General features: G+C 37.6%; 1 long non-coding RNA gene across 1 annotated transcript; it reads left to right on the plus strand.

Moving 5' to 3' along the window:
• The first annotated feature begins 3763 nt into the window (after window positions 1-3763).
• Window positions 3764-5511, plus strand: LOC136242204 (uncharacterized). The gene is made up of 3 exons (XR_010694502.1): window positions 3764-3838; window positions 5253-5364; window positions 5411-5511. It is a non-coding gene; the product is annotated as an uncharacterized lncRNA (long non-coding RNA).
• The last annotated feature ends 6429 nt before the right edge of the window (window positions 5512-11940 follow it).

Consider the following 11940-nt stretch of genomic DNA (forward strand, 5'->3'; position numbering starts at 1 on the left):
GCATGCTCCACATGATTTGAATGGTGAAGGCCAGATATATGATACATGCAGCACATAGCAGCTTATAGCATGGAGAAGAAACGTGCGCGAAGTACTATGAGGCAAACAAATAGCTAGCTAGCTAGCTACAAATAAGCGCGACAGCAGTGTGCTAGCTATGTAATTTCTACATAGTATATGCCAGTAGGTAGTACAGCCAAAACAAAGGTATATTTAATGAAACTGAACTGCAAAAGCTACGTATTTGTAAACCCAGTTGAATCTATGCAAGCAACGCTAAGCGCCTCAGAATTAAATTATATCGTCGCGTACGGGGCCCTATACGCGTACGGGATGCCCATACGCGTATGGGACAGGGAAAATGCCCGTACGCGTACGGGATATCCCATACGCGTATGGGTTGTCCCATACGCGTATGGGACAAAATACGCATACGGGATGCAACAGTTACACATTCATGAAAACAATATTAGTCCATGCTGAGGGTCCACTAGCAACCTGTGCTAGTGGCCTGAGTATGTTACAAAAATTAATTACTTAACTACAGTAAGTTACTTATTTATTTAATTATAAATCAATTAGTATGTAACTACAAGAGATCAAAGTTCATGACAAGATGATTGCTGACACAGTTACCACATGGACAGAGATAGTGATATTTGTGTGGGTCAGTAGAATTGAAGTTTGTGATAAAATGATTCCAGAGAAAAGATTTGATGCGTCTTTTGATGGTTTCTATAGGCAAACTTATATCAATGATTGGTAGGGAATTCCAAAGGCGACAGATTCGGTTGAAATAAAAATGACGCTCTTTATTAGTAAAGGATATGTTGTGGTGTAGCTTGACTGAATTGGATCTTGTAGTACTATGGGAGAATGAAATGTAGAGGTTGATATTGAAGCTTGGAGTGGGATGTTTCAGAGAGTTGACAAAAAAGATTATGTCTGATATTTCAAAGATGTACATTAATGGAAGCAAATTGAGTTTTGTCAGCCGTGTTTTGTAGTCTGAGGAGAAGTCTTGTAAACTATATTTAGTTGCCCTACGTTGAAGTTGTTCAATTTTGGAGATGTCTTTTAAGAGATGAGGTCGCCACACTGGTGCACAGTATAGGAGCTGCGATCTTACTAAGGATATATATAGTTTGAGTGCAATCAAAGGCACAATGGTTTTACAAAAGGTTCTACGTACAAGTCCCAGAGTCTTACAGGCTTTCTTTAGAATGTAGTCATGATGCTCGTTCCAATTGAGATTATCACTAATCAGGACACCTAGGTCTTTATGCAAATGGAAAGTGTTTATAGGATTGCCATTGATGTTATAAGTGGATGTAAATTTACATTTAAACGACAGATGGGTACTTTTAGAGGAATGAAATGACAAAAGAGATGTTGTGCTCCAATTTGATAAGCAGTTTAAATCATGCTGTAAGAGCTGCATGTCGCTAGGTACTTTGATATGTTTAAAGCATTTTGTATCATCTGCAAAAAGAAAGATTTTACTGTAAGTGATGGCACAGGAGATATCATTCATGTAAATAATGAATAATAAAGGACCAAGTATACTACCTTGAGGTACTCCTGATTTAACAGGGAGAAGATTGGAATTACAGCCATTAATTGATACAAATTGAGACCTATTAGTAACATATGCCAGAAACCATGACCAGAGTTCACCGCCAATATCGAACATACGAAGTTTGTGAAGTAGATGTGAATGAGAAATAGTATCAAAAGCCTTGGTGATATCCAGGTAAATGATATCCAGCTGATGACGAGAGGTAAAAATGTCAGATAAAACTAAAAGGAGTTGTTGTACTGATGAATGATTCTGAATAAATCCAAACTGGGCAGGATTTATTCTGCTAGTAACATGTCCAATAATTTTATCGTGCAGTATTCGTTCCAACACTTTAGAAGTATTACTGAGTAAGGATATCGGTCGGTAGTTGTTGATATGGGTAGGGTCACCAGATTTAAACACAGGAATTATTTTGTGAACTTTCCATTCACAAGGAAGATAACCAAATTTTAATGTCAGATTGAAAAGATAGTGAAGAGGTTTATAGAGGACCGAAGCACACTTAGAAAGTAGAATGGGTGGGATGCCGTCTGGGCCCATGGCCTTGGATGTGTCTAAGCTTACCAATGCTTCATAGACATCAGCTTCAGTGATTGTAATATCACATATTATTATTATTGGTTAAATAGGGCAGACAGCCGAGGCTGATTAGACCCTACAAGGTACAAGTAAATACATTGTTTGAGCAGGCAGCTTGTGTCCTGTTCTTACGGAAGTTTAATTCTAGAGCCTCCCCGGGCTGGGATCTTTTAGACCACCTTAGGTAAACTTTAAGTATTACATATAGCTATGTAGATATAGATTTTTTTTTTTTTTTTGGTGTATTGTAATTTAATTTACTTTTAGTTAAGGCCCCTATTTGGTTTCTCATCCACCGCCCGCATCCTTCTTAAGCTACCCCATTATTATTTTACTCTGCATGTGCATGCTAAGAAGAACACGTGATACCAAACTGTTATGACATATTGTTGATGAACGCTACAATGCGCTATATATCGTCAGGAGAACTGTTGTTTTCCTTAGCAAATTGCTGCAGTGCGGCCAGTTGCAATCGTGCCGGTCTATCCGGCGACTTCATCAAAGCAGGGCTTAGTTCAGTTGACTGTCGAAAAACAGTTGGTGATCCGATCACGAAAAGTAGAATCAGCTGGTGAAGGAAAAACAATTTGGACAAGGTCTGTACATCAGTGTGTTAATATTATAAAATAATGGCATAATGGTAAGGTAGCTAAGTAAGGGGGTTTCCGGACAGCTGGGTATTCCGAACACTTAGTTTTTAATCTGCTACTGAAGGATGGAATAGAAACCTATCAGGCTATGGTTTAAGTACCTAAGTACCCTACTTGTGTACTATAAAATACTAAAGTTTTGTTTCGATAGCTTTAAGGATTGCCGCCGGAGATACATCACAATTCGCTTGCGCGTGTAGAATATTTTTGTGTAAAAAACTTTTACTACGCATGTTAACAGGAGATTGAGGGCACCGTTCATAATTCTAAGCGACCATAGGCAATACAAATGATAAGTCACACTATTCAGTGAACGAATATATGATTTAGAGATAGTACAACTGGAATCCAAGCCCATTACCTGCGATGTGTTAACTGGCACGCACAATCAACAAAACCAGCAGCCCAGAGAAGCCCCAAGCAAGGATCCGCGGGGCTACACTACTTAACTATGCTGTTTCGGTGTTAAGGCAAGGACTGATACAGATTTCCAAGCAGTAGATCAAATGTCGCATCTTCGAAAGTGCTGCAAGACATACGCACGGTCCTAGCAAGGCCGGCAGCAGTTCTGCTTCTTAAATACGCTGTCACCAACAAAGTAACCACACAAACAGAATGCTATCAGTATCTGCTGGGCCTTGACACTCAATAGAGTGCAGCATTTCCCATAACAATAGCAGGTACGTCTTTTTCCCCAGCCACATAATTTTTTTGACAATTTCTCAAACTGCAAATTTAAACTGCTCTTTCTCCTAGTACCCTATACTTCACCACCCACAATTTATACCACTGATAGCCTAGTTCATTAGCTACAATTCGGCACTAAGCATTTTAAAATCCGTTTTTCTTTCGAGGAGGAATGAACAAATTTCTAATGCGTGTGCAAACCGGAAATGCCCGCCCCTACCTTAATACCCTCCCGCCCGCATCATAATAATTAGAAAGGCTGGACGAGAAACTAATAATCACCGAATAGTGGCCTAATGTAAGTCTTGCCAGGGCTCCTGTACTGATCCATCAGCACATGGTAAGGCCCCTGTATGCTTGTAATGTATATTTCTCTTAATCATAAAGACGTTTATTCTCTCAGACATTCAATTATGGCCTCTGAAAATTTAGTTAACTTGTCCATTTCTATCGGTGGTATTGGTAGTGCACTGATTCCATTACATGTTCCCTTATCCATAGGATTCGATGCGCTCCTGCTATTACAGACTTCTAGACTTGGCAACAGGAGTCTCAGTCAGTCAGTGCCTTGTACTCTCCAATACATTCCGAAGCTCGTTCCGAAGTGTTTGAATTGAAACTTGGGACTCGAGGATCTTCCTAGCTAGTAAATTGTTACCCATATAGGCATAGCACAAAGGGAATTAGGTAGGATAGAGCACCCTCTACGTTTAGAAATCGAGATACTCTAATAGAACTGTCAAAGGAAGCATAATTATAAAACACTGTTTGTAAAATTTTAACAACTAAAACACCTATTCTAAATTGAGATACTGACTCTATCCACATGCACCCTAGTGCAATGACTACAGAAATTTTCTAGAGATAAAAAATCATGCAATTGCACACCACATTCCAGGATTATCTAAAATGTGTTAAAATATTTTGTGATTCTTGTGTAGGGGCTAATTCTGTTTTGAAGCTTGGTACTATTTGAACATTCAATGAAATCTTTCAACTTAATTTCAGCCAAAATTAGCACCAAAATCATTCTCAAAAGGTTTTTTTTTCACCCGGGCTAGATGGAATGCCCTTGCCTACCATCCCCAGCACTAACTGTCAAGTGCTGGCCAGCTAGAGGGTTCTCAAAAGGTCAATTTTTCAAAGCTTCTTTATAGCTACTACCAGCTGCAGCTCAGTAGCATTCATGCTTCCAGCATTGAATTTTATTCAAAGTTGTCACCAAATTCAATATCACGAAGTTGATATTTCAAAATTTCCTTGAGGAAACCTAGCACTATGCAAGCTAATACTTTCTAGCTAAGTATATAGCTACTATTAAAATTCATACTTCCAGTGTATAATTGCCACCAAATTCAATGTCAGACTGTTCTTTTCTCAAAATTTCCCGAGGGAGCAGTCCAGACCTTTACACTATACTATTTAACTTAGTAGCTATACTATTAACATTCTCATACTTCCAGTGTTAAACATCAGACAAAAATTGCTACCAAATTCAATCTCATTGCTTCAAAATTTCCTGGGGGGGGGGGGTGGGAGCATGCCCCCAGATGGCTTATGCTTCGCATTTCGCGGAGTGTGTCTGTGGAGTGACCTCTACCTGCATGCCCCCCCTTAACACAATTCTGGATCCATCCCTGCTGTATATCAATAGAGTGAAGATTTTAGCGCCTACAATGATAAAAATGTTTACACTCCCATAACATAGTATTCAGTCCTCTAGTAAATTTAGTGTGGTTATTTTATGGGCACAGATTGTAGTAGGTGAGTGCTTACGATCAGTCAGTGACTGTATGAAGTACATCTAGCTATGCTGTAAGGGACTGTGTTTATGTGAAGAATGGTCCATTACCCTGCACAGCAAAGGTTTGCATATAATTGTCAAGTTGTTTTATTACTTTGTTACCAACAGATGACTGAGAGACAGGGGAGATATTTGGCTAAAGCACTGAGAGACATATTTATTATACAGTCATATAAACTACATCAAAAATGTTTGAATTATGTCTAAGGTATCTATGTTCAATGAGTAACACTATGAAAAATTTCTGAAGGGAGGGGAGCATTGGCCCCCCCCCATATCCACCCCTGTACAGACAAATCTCTGGTATGTAACTTATAAAAGTTCATAACTGTGAACTAACACTTTGCTTATGTCATTTCAACTACTCTAATGGAACAATCATTTCAGCCCTAAACAACAACACAATTCTCAACAGTTTTTCACGCACATGTATAATACAATACAGTTGAACAATGCAACAACAATATAATATCTATAAATTATTAAACCTGCCCCCTGTCATCCTTTTCAACATCAATCGTCTCAGTGAATATTCTGCTAAGAACATATATTGTGAACATGGATATAGCATGAGAGTGACACGGAAATACCAAGGAAGTTTCCTGGAACCAGCCACCATAAATAATAGCACTTCCGGTTATTTGTCTTGCATCACAACGTGATGTAACTAGACTTTGTGGCTTAATATCTCAGTATAACAACATAAATGAATTATTTAAAAGGTGTTTTTGTGCACTACATGATACAAACAATCTATTTATTCAGTAATATGGCAAGTGAATTTTCCATTTCAGTGGACCTTTAATGTTGACAGAAACTCTAGACTGCTTCACAGTAATCCCATAGTTTCATAAGTACAAACTTTGTTTGGTTGTTTAACCTCTTGCTAAGGTTTTGCTCCGCACTCACTGACGCTGCTGCACTGGATGCCATATTCTCAACAATTAAGTGTGCACTTGTAACATGAGCTCACAAATAAATGTGTCATGGACATCACTTTCAAAGCCTTTGGTCTTGTATGGCTTTATATACAGCAATCCAGGATCCAGCTCATTACGTACATACTATATATAATACTCATGATCTACACTGCTTGACCATTTGCAACTTTCATAAAATTTCCATATTATTTTCACGATATTTCCACACAAACTCTAAGTTTCACGCCATTTCCATACAATTTCCAAGTTTCACACTGCACTTCCGCACTATTCCATGCCACGCTTCCATATGATTTCCAAGTTCCATGCCACACTTCCACAATGTTTCCATACAATTTCTAAGTTCCTTACCACACTTCTATATTTTTTCCATGCCAATGGACCACTTTAGCTACAGCTATGGCTAGTTACTTTAATTCAGATCGACTGAACAGCAGATAGACTACACTAATAGCACTTGATGCTGTATAGTTGCAGATACAAATTAATTGCTGTGCATGCGGAAAGGAGGCATGAGTGACTTAACTAAAATAATGATTGTTAGAGCTGGTCATTGTAATAGAAGTCAGCTATTCCAACATAGATTAACAGTCACTACAACAATAATATTCAACAGTTTAGTGCACTTGGTTTAGTGGATATTGATGTCAATGATTTATTCACACAATCATCCGGAATTATCCCTTCCTTCTACAGGCCTCAGCACCTTGCATTATCAAAGCCAAAAAAAGGTTGCTACACCCCTGCCATGATAAAATAACATACTGCAGAAGTTAGTTATGGCATCAGAAGATTACAGTTAAATTTTCCATGCAACTCAATCAGAAAACCATACAAGTACTGAAACATTGCATGTACAAACATAATTGAAACAAAAATTATTGGATGAGTTGTTCTTCATCATAACTGCATGAGAATGCTTGGAACACCCTCTGTTGACTTCTTGCCACAGGGATTATATGTCAACTGGTAACAATCACTCCTTCCAGTGTGACTTGTGAAATTACAAGAGGCAACACTTTATTAAATTTGTCAGCTTCCTTACAGCACATTGTACTACTCCCCATACGTGCTTTCCTCCGCATTGTATAAAGTATAGCCTGATATTCCTGTGAAGCATGCATAAGTCACTTTAAACTTTACATGCCTGCATATGCAATCTGATCTGCAATTAGCAGTTAAATTCTAAAGTAGATTTCGTGATCTTTACCATTCAAATGTAGCTAATGCAAAATGTATTCATGTGGTAGAATGGTTAGTATGTACACAAAATAATATTAAAATAATATAGTGCATAAACAAAATGTTAGATAAGGTTGGTATCAGCACTATGGCAGTGGTCATAGCAGGTTTAGTACAGATTGATATACTCTAATAGAGCAGTCAGGTAATAAAACTCTAATAGAACAGTCATCGAATAAACAAATTTCTGTCTGAAAACATTCCCGGATGCAGCTACTTTAATTTTTCTCAGATGAAGGCCATTGCATTTTTAGTTGTAACCCTGACTCCTGCTATTGCTTTGCCTGACCTGTAAATTGCAGCTTCCACCAGGCCTTTTAGAATTGCTTTTTGAACGAAAAACAGCAAAGAATTCAGTGCTGGTGACTGTAAAGCTTTAATAATACTAATAATTCAAGCCCATGCTTGAGTTTTCAATTTACTGTTCTAAGGAATTGAGTTATTCCTTAAAGTACTTATGTACTTGTTGAAGTACTGCTTATTACAAACGGCAAATGGGGTAAGTAGAATTCTAGAAAAAAGGAAAAGAATGGGAATAAAAAGTAGAACTGAGGATAACACAATGCTTCTTTGTAGCACTGTTGGATCCTTCCACTTAAAAAATGATTAAAATATTCTAAGAGCACACAACCTAACAAAAAAACTTTTTATAGAACATTCAAGAATGATTATTATTATTATTATTATTAATTGTATGGATATACACACAGTACAAACAATTATGTAGAGTTAGGCTGTAAGCCTTTGTTCATATCCATATCCTGAACTAAACCAATAGTCATCTAACTCCGACTTGAAGGAAGCGATAGTATGAACTGAGACTACTTCCTGAGGTAAACTATTCCAGCTGTTAATGATACGTTGGGTAAAAAAGTTAGATCGAGCATTCAGTCTGGTGTGAGATTTAAAAAGCTTCATGTGATGACCTCTAGTGTTGCTGACATCAGTTAAAGTAAAGAACTTTGTAGGGTCTATCTCATAATACCCATTCAGTATCTTGAAGACCTCAATGAGGTCACCACGCTGGCGTCAACGAAATAAAGTGTAAAAGTCTAAAGACTTTAACACTCTGTTCATATGGCAAGTGTCCAAGGCCCCTAACCATCTTCGTAGCCCGCTTTTGGACTTTCTCCAATACGTCAATATCCTTAGCAAGACTGGGGTTCCGTATAGATGCACAGTATTCCAAGTGCGGCCTAACATATGTCTTATAAAGAAACACAAATAGGTCTTTTGAAATGTTGACAAATGTCCTTCTAATCATGGAGAGAACTCTCATAGCAGATGCCACTGCCTTAGAGCAGTGCAGAGATGATTTAAGGTCACTGGTAATCCAGACCCCAAGATCTTTCTCTTGGTCAACTTCTGTCAGCTTAACATGTTCACCAGAATTGTCACACAGAACATATTCAGCAACAATGTGAGAATACCCCACATGCATAACTTTACATTTCAGTAAGTTTAGTCTTAATAGCCAATATGACACCAGTTTTGAATACTGTCAAGGTCTGCCTGTAGCTAGTGGGTATCCTCAAGGGTCTTAATAACTGTATAGACCTTAGAATCGTCAGCAAAGAAACTCAAGTCAGTATGAACGATGTTCGGTATGTCATTAATATATAATGTAAATAATAGTGGCCCCAGGACAGATCTCTGGGGAACACCGCTTGTCACAGCACACCAACTCGAAGAGGACCCATTCAAAATAACTCTCTGGTAGTGACCCGAGAGGAATCCCTTAAGCCAAGATAGCAGCCTGCCACTAAATCCATAACTAGCTAACTTCTGAAGGAGCCTTTGATGTGGCACTGAGTCAAACGCCTTACTGAAATCAAGGTAGGCAACGTCAACTCCATAGCCCTGGTCAACCGCAATAGTCCAATCCTCGAGAGTTGTCAAAAGATTGGTAAAACAAGATTTCTTTTTAATAAAACCATGTTGGCAATTAGCAAATAACTTCATTTTCGTCCAAAAACTTCATAATTTTAGACCTAATCAAAGTTTCCAGAACCTTTATTACCTGAGATGTCAAACTAATAGGTCTGTAGATTGTTAATAACTATCCCTGCATTGAAAGACTAATAACTTAATGGACTATAACAGACAAAGATTAGATATTCAGACTATGGTTGAGTTGCTAACACTGAAGCTAACTACTCCCTTGAAACCAAAAACATTTTAATACATTCAAATATTAAGATTTCCAACTATAAATTGACATAGAGTTTAGAATGTAACTTCTGGATAAGAAGTCACATGATGGTGTATACAGCATATGCTTGCAGTAGCTCCATGACTGCTCTCTTCATTGGATCTTCAGCTTGACAAAGAATACTGCTATCCTGAGGCTACAGATACAGACACTGTCAGTGAACTTAGAATACTTTATAAACCTTTTCAAGTTAAACAGCTGAATTCGTTATAGTTTCAAGGGATTAAATAGCTTTTGGTGTTGACAACTCAACTAGCCTGTATACCTATTCTTTGCCAGTTATATGTAGTCTATACACAGGTGAATTCCCTGGTGAGGTATGTATTAAAACATTCTTGACTGTACTGTATTGGAGTATTTCTTTGCAAGTGCTCTATTAGGGTGCTGGGGGCGTCATTTTAGCACCAGGATACAGCAAAGAAGCACTGCATGTGCTGCAAAATTTAAACTATATTGACACAATCACAGGTATTTTCCATTGGTCACTCCATTTCAGTTCCATCCTATTGCTGTTTCCTAGAATTCTACTTATCTAAAACATGATACAGCCAGAATGTTAGAGCAAAAGTGAAAAGTACTAATATGTAGTATATGGGAACATGTCTCCTTCAAGAAAAATTCACATTTTAAGATATATGCAGGATATCAGCAAAGTCCTGTCAGCATAGAATTTAAGATTTCAGTAGTAGGCATACATTGGTTACATTGCACGTCTTTGCATGACTGTTAAATTGTATATTAGACTTCACGGACAATATATTTGGTATAGAATATTTATTGGGAAAATCTGTAAGGTAATAACTGTTAAGAACAAAGTTCCATTGAAAATTATAGTTTACAATACTCTAATAAAATAGTTGTATCAAATATGCTCTATATAACTGATTGTTCTATAAGAGTACTTAATCATTTTCCATGATACCCATTTTCACAGGCAAGGATTTATAAAAATATCATAGTAGTAGCTGCCTATTAAGTCAACATATTCTTATGCACTTACACTTACTGTATGTCAGGATTATATCAGTGTGTGCCTAAAATGGCCAAATCTGCTCTAAAATGACACTATGAGTAGGGACCCGCCAATTATGCTCATAATTTTACCTATTATGCTATGCTGCACTGCTAAAATTTATGCTCATTACTTACCCATTATGCTCAAATTATGCCCATAATAATTTCCCATTTATGGATAAATAATAAGTGGCTGAAGCACAAACTTACTTGTCAAAATGGACATCACAGAAAAAATCGATATTCTCTAATAGAACAGTCAGCTATATGATTGTTATAATTATTAGAGTTACTGACTGTTCTATTAGAGTATATCGATCTTTCTGTGATAGCTATTTTGATAAGCAAGAATTCATACTATAACACAAATATTCTACCTATTATGCTAGCATTATGCTCAATGCTTTCAGACACCTATTATGCTCATAATTATGCCAGCATAATCGGCGGGTCCCTAACTATGAGTAAAAGTAGGGATACACACAACACACACATTATAAAACCAGACAAATGTGATTACTTGTTCCTTATCCCCACCCACATCCTATTAAACCCTACCACTTCAAATTATATTATTGTGGCTATTACTAATCATGTGCACATGAATTTTGATGCTGAGAAGGCTGGCTATCTTTTTACAACAAAGAAACATCACCGTAAAGTAGCTATACGTATTAGACTTTAATTTGATTTGATTGGTTTGATTTATCCACAACAATTGGCACAGTGCCGTTCCTCCTTGTTGGAATGATACAAAACAACTAGAACAACAATAAACATACAGTATATGCATATATAATATATAAACACAAAGCAAGACAATAGCAAACATTACACCACACACAAACAACACTGAATTACGTAGATGACAAAAATGGCCTTTCGCATTTAATAATCTCCCTCAAGCATGCATGCAAATCCCAAATTTTAGAGACAAGTAGTCAAGTTTGCCTACCCCGGCCTAACACACACGCACACACACACACACGTACACTACCACAACCATACACTCTTTCAGATTGACTGATTCACTCGGTCACCCGGCTAGGCAGGTGAAGTTCCTCAAATCAAAACAGATTTGATTATCTATGCTATATACTATAACATACCGCTGTGGAGTTATGTACATTCAATGGATGGCTAGCCTTCATCTTCATCAAGCCATACAAGGGGTTTATCTACATGAGCTACCCTCTGCCGCCATCTGAACAGGCTGTGGCGATCCACAC

The sequence above is a fragment of the Dysidea avara genome, chromosome 13, assembly GCF_963678975.1.
Source record: "Dysidea avara chromosome 13, odDysAvar1.4, whole genome shotgun sequence".
Taxonomy (NCBI): domain Eukaryota; kingdom Metazoa; phylum Porifera; class Demospongiae; order Dictyoceratida; family Dysideidae; genus Dysidea; species Dysidea avara.